General features: G+C 45.7%; 1 protein-coding gene across 1 annotated transcript in view; it reads left to right on the top strand.

The window, feature by feature from the left end:
• Positions 1 to 299: 299 nt before the first annotated feature.
• Positions 300 to 8,040, top strand: part of RAB3D (RAB3D, member RAS oncogene family) — a 41,751-nt gene continuing 34,010 nt past the window's right edge. The window contains exon 1 of the mRNA XM_084835660.1: positions 300 to 7,366. The gene's annotated coding sequence lies outside the window, so the exon portion shown is untranslated. The remainder of the gene's footprint in view (positions 7,367 to 8,040) is intronic.

Raw genomic sequence — 8,040 nt, 5'->3', positions numbered from 1 at the left:
CCTGCCTTGGATATTCCCTTAACACTTTGGGGCCCAGAAACTGTGCTCCCCACCCTCTTGTTGCCAGCACAGTTCTGTCTGTGCCAGCTATGTCTCTGCACTCAAAAATGGAGCAAGACGATGGGGAAAAGGGGGTGGTCCCAAGGGTGGGGAAGGGAGCAGACTGCAGAAACCATCTTTCTTTGGCCATCGAGAGCCTTAGCGACAAACCGACCCTTGAAGGAGTAATTAGCGCCTGTCATTGCAATGAATTCGGTGTCCTGTCAGGTTAAACGCTCTCGCATTAAAACATGATTATTCACACTCACCCATTTTCCCCGTTTCAGTGCTTCATCGAATGCGTGAACTCAGTTCACAGTCGAGCACTGCGCTGTTTTCCTGTGCGCTCTTGTCTGATCTCAGATGCTAAGCAGGGTCGGCCTCTGTCAGTAGTTGTATGGGCAACTGCCTGGGAATCAGGCTTCCTGCACTGAGCAGGCGTTTGTTCTATCCCTTCAAATGAGACTAAGTTTTACCCCCTCCTATCCCCCACTCAGCATGTTTTCTTAAAAATTAAGGCATTATCCTCACAGAATCGGGGCTTCTCCGCGATGTTTTTTTTCTAATTGAGGCATGATCTTCGAAGTTGTGAAGCTTCACAACTTCGAAGATCATGCTTCAATTAGAAAAAAAACATCGGAGAAGCCCCGATTCTGTGAGAATAACGCCTTAATTAAAAAAAAACAGCATCCTGAGTGGGGGATGGGGGGGTAAAACTTAATCTCATTTGAAGGGATAGAACAAACGCCTGCTCAGGGCAGGAAGCCTGATTCCCAGGCAGTCGCCCATCCAATTACTGACTGGGACCGACCCTGCTTAGCTTCTGAGATCAGACAAGCGCGTGCACATCCAGCCCCTTGAAACAGGCTGCTGAGGAAGCCATGCGATTGGTAGCCGGAAGAAGACATGGGGCCGTCAAGAGCTGTGATTGGACAGGAGGGAAATACAAACACCACCGCATATGGACAGGCAGGGGAGGGGACTACGATCAGATATGTATAATCAGAGCACATTAAGGGGAAATACCGGGATATTCGGGAATTGAAAGCGGGAGCATGGAAGTTGGAAATTCCGGTTCCAATTCGAGGCGGGTACTGCATAGTGTGAAAGTCAGACAGTGAAACCTCATTGGAAGCGAAAAAAGGCGGTAAGTGTAGATCCAGCCCAGATCAGCCTAGGTAAGTAAAGTTCATTAAAGTAAAGGTAAAACCAGGATAGTGAAAGAAAGCAGTGCATATGCACAATAGAAGTAAAACCTATACCAGAACACTTGTCTATTTGTATTTATACCAGAGGTGGGCAACATGTGCCCCTGCTCCTGCCTGGCCCCTGCTACACCCCCACCCCCGCACCTGAAATTCGGCAGCTCAGTGGCAGTAAAAATCGTGGAAGCTTGCTCACTGTATTTCACTTGAAAACAAGCTACATTTGTCCACTTTAAGGTTCTGGTGTGATTTGCCACCAAAATTCAGCAGAAAACCATTTTTTTTGCCACCACCACTACCCCACCACCAAATTATGGTGGTGCAGTGGCAGCAGCAGGGGTGTGGCCTATGGGGGGAAGTGGCCTTGGAGCCCCTGAAGTTCCTTACCCCGATCCTCACTGAGTAATCTGTCAGAGCAAATAGATTTACCTCAGGCTTCCTTAGGCATTCTTGGCTGTCTCTCACACTGGTCAAAATTGGATGAAGGAGAACAACTCAAAATAGACATTTGGCCATGTTTTATGCCTTTTTAATCAGGGTGATCATGTCCGACACATATGAAGTACTTGATCAATAAACATAGGTTCACATATACAGGAGATGCTCAAGGAAAAAGTGAAATCAGTGCTGGTCAGCAACTCAGCAGCACAGAGCACTTTTTTTCAGCTTAGGCTGGTATACCAACTACGCCCTTATCTGGACAGAGATAGCCTAGCTACAGTTATCCATGCTCTGATAACTCCTCATCTGGATTACTGCAATGCGTTATATGTGGGGCTGCCTTTGAAAACAGTCCAGAAACTTCAGCTGGTCCAAAATAGCGCAGCAAGATTGTTAACAGGGACTGGCCAGCGAGCTCATATTACGCCAGTGCTTTTCCAGCTGCACTGGCTGCCAGTCCATTTCCAGGCCCAATTCAAAGTGCTGGTATTAACATTCAAAGCCCTTAATGGCTTGGGGCCAGGTTATCTGAGGGACTGCCTCCTCCCATATGTGCTGGCCCGGACCTTAAGGTCATCCTCAGTGGCCCTTCTCCATGAGCCCCGGCCAAAGGAAGTGAGGTGGGTGGCTACTAGGAGGAGGGCTTTTTCTGCTGTGGCACTCCGGCTGTGGAATGAGCTCCCTAGTGAGGTTTGCCTGGCACCTACATTGTATTCTTTCCGGCGGCAAGTGAAGACCTTTTTATTTTCCCAGGCATTTTAGCAGTTTAGCTTTCTAGACTTTTAGCTTTGCTGTTTAAAATCTGTATTTTAAATTCCTGCATTGCTGCTAGGTTTTATTGTGGTTGTATTGTTATACTGTGGTTTTAATGTTTTATATATTTTATATTGTTTTATTGTGTGCGCTTTGGTTTTAATTTTTGTGAACCACCCAGAGAGCTTCGGCTATTCGGCAGTATAGAAATGAAATTGAATGAATGAATGAATAAAATATATAAAATAAAATAAAAATATTTAAATGTCAGACTTACCAGGGTCAGGCTTTGTGACACCTCTGTTTATTGTTTTTAGTACAACTCATCACAAGGTTATAAAATCATCCCCTGCCTTATCACAGCACTTGCCCTTCATCCTAGTTTTCCCTTAGGTGGTAAATCTATGTCTGGCCTGCACCACTTTAGACTGAAGGTGAGCAAGACGGGGGAGGGCTCACATAATGGAATGCTTTTCCATACAAACCTTCCCCACACAGAGAGCGAAAACTACTTGTCTTGTTATAGTCTAGCCTTCTCCTTGACACGCTAGCTTTTATGTAGAGGGCATTGTTCTGCATGGAGCCCATGTGAGCCTCAACTTCCAGTCTGGAGTGGTGCAATCCAGACCCAGGTCTATCACCTCAAGGTGAACTAGGCCTTCCATGTTCCTCATCAGCCTCATTTAAACTTACTCACATAATGGGACATTCTTTTGGACTGTTCACACAAATAGCAGACAAGATGGCTAAACTGCCCGGATAGAGTGTCTGCCTTTATTAGGATCAGCTAACGACGCACACTGCCAAATCAACCCACCAAGGGCCACTTTTTTTTGTTTCCCGAGAGTGCCTCCTTACACAGAACCCCCTATTTGTTAGAGGACCTGCTTACTGTCAGTGTCGGTTTTTTCTTTTTCATGGGAAAGGGCAGCAGCAGGTCTTCCCTGCCACCTATTGAGCAAGCAGCCATGCCTGCTTTGGATGTTCATCATCCTTTTCTCAGTAACACTGTAGGCACAAGCATTTACCACCTTTAAAAGCCTCCTGTTGTGTGCTGCGTGCTCAAAATCTCATGTAACATCAGCTCTGACAAAAGCCTTCCTTCCTGGCAGCAGAGGCTGGCAGTTGTAACGAACCGTCTTTGACTTATGGGGAAGTTCTCAGCTTTCTTTGCTTATATGTGCACCCCTGTGGCAAACCTGGGAAAGCTCACCATGTATTGATACAACATCCTTTGCCCATACATGCATGTGGCTGTGCACATCCCAGCCATTGCGAGGCAAGCTTTCAGGTACTTGCTACAAGCAGGTGTGCATGGGCAAAGCCTGCATTTCAGGGCTCTTGCAGTAAGGCACCTTAGCAATCTGTCTTCCCTGTGCTTCTCCTCTCCAACTACCAGTCAGTTAGCCTAAGCAATAGACAGTTGTGAAGAAGAAAGATTGCAGCAGTTTAGCAATGAGTAAGAGGCAGCTGGAGAAGCTAAATCCTTGGTTCCTTCCCTGGGGATTGTGCATGATGGATGAACTAAAAAAAGATCACAAAGATATTACACTGGAATAAAGTACATTCTTCAGAAGAGCTGGCTACAGTTTTCAGTTTCCCAGGAAGCAAAATGCTGACAGCAAGCTATCAAAGATTCCTTCTGAGAATTACAGACAAGCAATGGAACTCAAATTAGGAAAAAGCCACATCAGAAACATGTTAAGAGGTGGGAGGGGGTAGAAAGTATGCATACGTAAATTACTCTTAAGTAATTAAGAAAAAAAAGTGCAAAAAAGTGCAGGGTGAAGGAGATTTATTCACCAGCCCCTTCCCCTGTTCTCTTACTTCTTACACAAGCCCTGGCTCTGAGCTAACACCCAAGGGTCCAAAACTACCTGCTTCATCTCTACCACTCTGCATTTTGGGGGCCCTCAAAGCCTCTGAAGTGTAGTGCCCTGTCAGAGATGAGAATCCACACCTCACCTAAGCCTGGGACTCAGGGAACAGGCAGGTCAGTCTCCAAGTTCAGGCTGCACTGAGACAGCATTCTGCAGTCTCTGAAGCACAACATGCAGTCGGAGATGAGACCCTCCCTTCCCCCAGCCCTCTTATGTGTGCCGGAGGATTTGTGAGAGGTGCAGCATTGATGACAATTTTAATCAAGCCCAAGCCCCAAATCTACTTCCCAGAGCCACAAATCTTTTTTCCAGTTCCCCAAGGGTCCAGTGGTGCTAATGGAAGGGTTTTTAAGTTTAATTGCCATGCGTGGAGTGATTTTCAAGGGGGATTGATCAGCAGAAGGGGGGAAGTGCTATTTTTCTAAGCTTAATTGCCATGTGTGTGCATGCGTGGGGGGAGAGCCATTTTCAGGGTGGACACAGCTAGGGAGGGAAGGGCTAACTCCCCATGTGCTACGATCCCCCTTAAAAATCTGCACTTAGAAACAAGCCCTTCAATTGCTGCTAATGGTGTTTTTCTCTAAGTTTACTTGTCATGTGGGGGGAGGATTGGGGGGTTGCAGTTGGGGAGGGATGGATTAACCCAACTCTCCCTTTCCTGCATGCTGTGACACCCCTACCCAGATCACCTCCCACCTGGCAATTAAACAAGGGTGGGAACTTTCCATTGATGCCAATGGAACTGCAACTGGGTGGGGTGGGAAAACTTTCCTCCAGGAGGGAGAGAGAGAGAAGCGGAGGTGGGGAGAAGTGGGAGAAGGGACAGAGAGATGAGTGGGGGAGAAAGAGAAAAATGCAGGGATTTGAACTCAGATTTTCCTGGCCATGAATAGGATTGCTCTGTTACGGCACAATCCTATCCATGTTTAGACAGAAAGAAGTCCTACAGCTTCTAACATCCCTCTAGCCAGCCATGCTGATTGGGACATGCTGGGAACTGTAAGACTTTTTTCTGTCTAAACATGCCTAAGATTTCACCTTTACTGTTATTAGTTCATGCATGGTCAGCTCCCTCCTTTTGTTGCATAGTTCACATGCCTTTTTCCATATCATGCTTTTGTTGCAGCAACATTTTGGTCTCAGACCAGTCCGTACACAGTCTGTTTTGCTTCTGGGATATGGCAATACGCCCCCGTCCCCACCACCAAGTAACACAATCATTGGTAATCTAACTGCCATGTTGATTAATATAATTGTGCAAATGTCCTGTGCACTTGCTGGACACAATCTTGGATGTAATTAAGGAATGTTACAATATCCTCCCCAGTCATAGCCAAGAGTTGCTCAAACATGCTGCATCACTTTTATTTACTTATGGTATTTATAAGCAGCTTTTCCCAAAGGTCCAACCAGCGTTATAGAAATAAAATAATTATTTTTGTAAAAAAATTTTCCAAAGCCTTCAAATCAATTAAAGTCCCAACTGTTTTTTAAAAGTTTCCCAGCCATTGCAAAGCCTCAGTAGAAATGAAACTTCCTTACCACCTCAAGCAGCACAATCCCCGTGTCTGGGAGCAATACCAATAAAAGCCCTGCTATTTAAATTAGTGATGGAGGGTTTGCTGTGTCAGCCACAACTGGAGGAAGAATTGCCTGATTTGAGAATCAGGACTCTCAAAACCCAGGATGTAAAGGGAAGCACAAATTTCCTCAAGGTGAGCAGGTTTGTGACATCTGACTGGCTGTGGTGCCACAGCTGGATACGAATGCTGAACTTCACAGAGCTAGTGGCACAGTGGAGCCAGGACTCGCAGGGATGCAGCACTGGCTCTTATTAGCAGGGACGCTGACATCATCTGCCGCCCCACTCAGACTTCCCTTCTCCTTCCCTCCGAGGCAGCAATCCTCAGCGTAACTAGGGGGAAATTAATTGTTACTTCTACAGTATTTTGGGGTGGCATGGTCTTGAGTGGGCAATTCGGACCCTTTACCTTTACAAAAGACCTGCTCCTAGCCAGTGAAAATCCTAGAACTGATTTGTTGATATGGATCTGCCTGCATTTTGGGACTTTCTTTTGGGGTGTGGCTATGGAGACTGTCATGATAAGCACACGCACTTCAAAATGTACTACTACACCACTGCTGAGAACCCAGTTAGTTGAGCAGAATTAGGGTGCTTCCAGGAGAGGCTTTTGCTGGAAGCAAAACTCATGGAATTTTACAGGAGACCTTCCATTTGTAGCCTTCCCGTGTTTTCTCACTGCTTCTTCCAATGGGTTTTTTTCCCCTTACCATTAAAAATGTTAAGGAAAGGGGATGGAATAGCTACACAATACCTTTCGAGTGTTAGCGCTAGGAGCTCTCTGCCTGGAAGCATCCTTAGGATGCACGTTTTGACAGAAAAAAGGTCCTCCAACCCCCATGGCTTGCTGGGGCATGTTGGGAGTTGTAGGACTTTTTTCTGCCTAAACATGCATAGGATTGTGCCCTTAGTTGCAAAGGTTACCAGAAAGAACATCAAAGCAGTGCAGAAGCAGCTTGATTTGGATCCAGGACCTACTTTAGGTAGACAAAGGCAGGATGCCACCTAAAGCCCAGGCGGCAGCAACTAAGTCCTCTGCCCTGGGCATAAGGCTCCGGCAGAATTCGTTGAAATGCTAAGGCTAAGATCAAAGACTGAGAAGATTGTGCAGGAGGAAGCCAGGCTAGAAGTGGAACAGGAAGGAAGGAATGAGGCGTTGAATGAAAGAAGGCCTGACAGCCAGAGGAAGCCAGGCTCTAAGCAGGAAGGGCAGCAGAAGCATGAGCCAGAGGTGGAGCAGCAACGAACAGCAGAGGCTTGGGCAACCAGAGAGCACTGGGATCAGCAGTGATCACTCCCTCTCTCTACACATCACCATGAAAACTTTCCTGCCATGCAAGAAAAGCAACCGTTTGGAAGCTTGTCAAGCATCCTTCAGAAGAACATGATGTTGAGCACATTGAGTATTTGCAATCTCTGACTTCTAAAGACACTGCTGAAATCAATTTTAGCAAAGTCGGAGGGAAGTGAGTACGTTTTAAAATTAATTTCTCTTTTAATATATGAAAATATTACTTACAACATGGGGAAAAAACTAAGAACTTTGTGTCAGTAGAGGAAGAAAGATCAGATCAAAATATTTTTTACTTCTCTTACTAAACAAATAAATCAAATGTTTAAATGTTCCCATCTAAGTATCAGTAGGTGGTGCTATATCACATACTGTGCTCCTCCGAGGTCTGTTAGGGACCTGTAGACATAAGTACATAAGAAGAGCCATGCTGGATGAAACCAAGGGTCCATCTAGTTCAGCATAATATTTGCTTATTAAATCAGTATATTCATCAGCCTACTTCATTTCTGGTTCTCTGCCACTCTAGTCCCCAGTATCAAAAGCTCCCTTACTTTTTTATATCCTATTCTTCTTTTTGGCAGCTCTGAGCAGAGTTACCAGCTGGCTACCAATATATTTTTTAAAAATCAGCTTCTGTACTTGTGCAGCTACATTAGCAATACCATTTACCACTATGCCATTAAGAGATTCCCCTGCTGGTTTCTTGCTGTTAAAGGCAGAAGAGCAAGCCAGATGAGTTTTTCCCTGGTCAGTTAGCAACCCAAGCAATCTCCATGATCTGGACACCTGCTTAAGGCCAAGCAGTAGATTCCAGAAGCAGCAGAGCAGGTCTATTTAGAATGGAGG

Source organism: Heloderma suspectum, chromosome 2 (genome assembly GCF_057233095.1).
Source record: "Heloderma suspectum isolate Gila_16-S chromosome 2, 16-S_ref, whole genome shotgun sequence".
NCBI lineage: Eukaryota > Metazoa > Chordata > Lepidosauria > Squamata > Helodermatidae > Heloderma > Heloderma suspectum.
The sequence above is the reverse complement of the archived record's forward strand: the minus strand, read 5'-3'. Positions and strand labels throughout refer to the sequence as shown.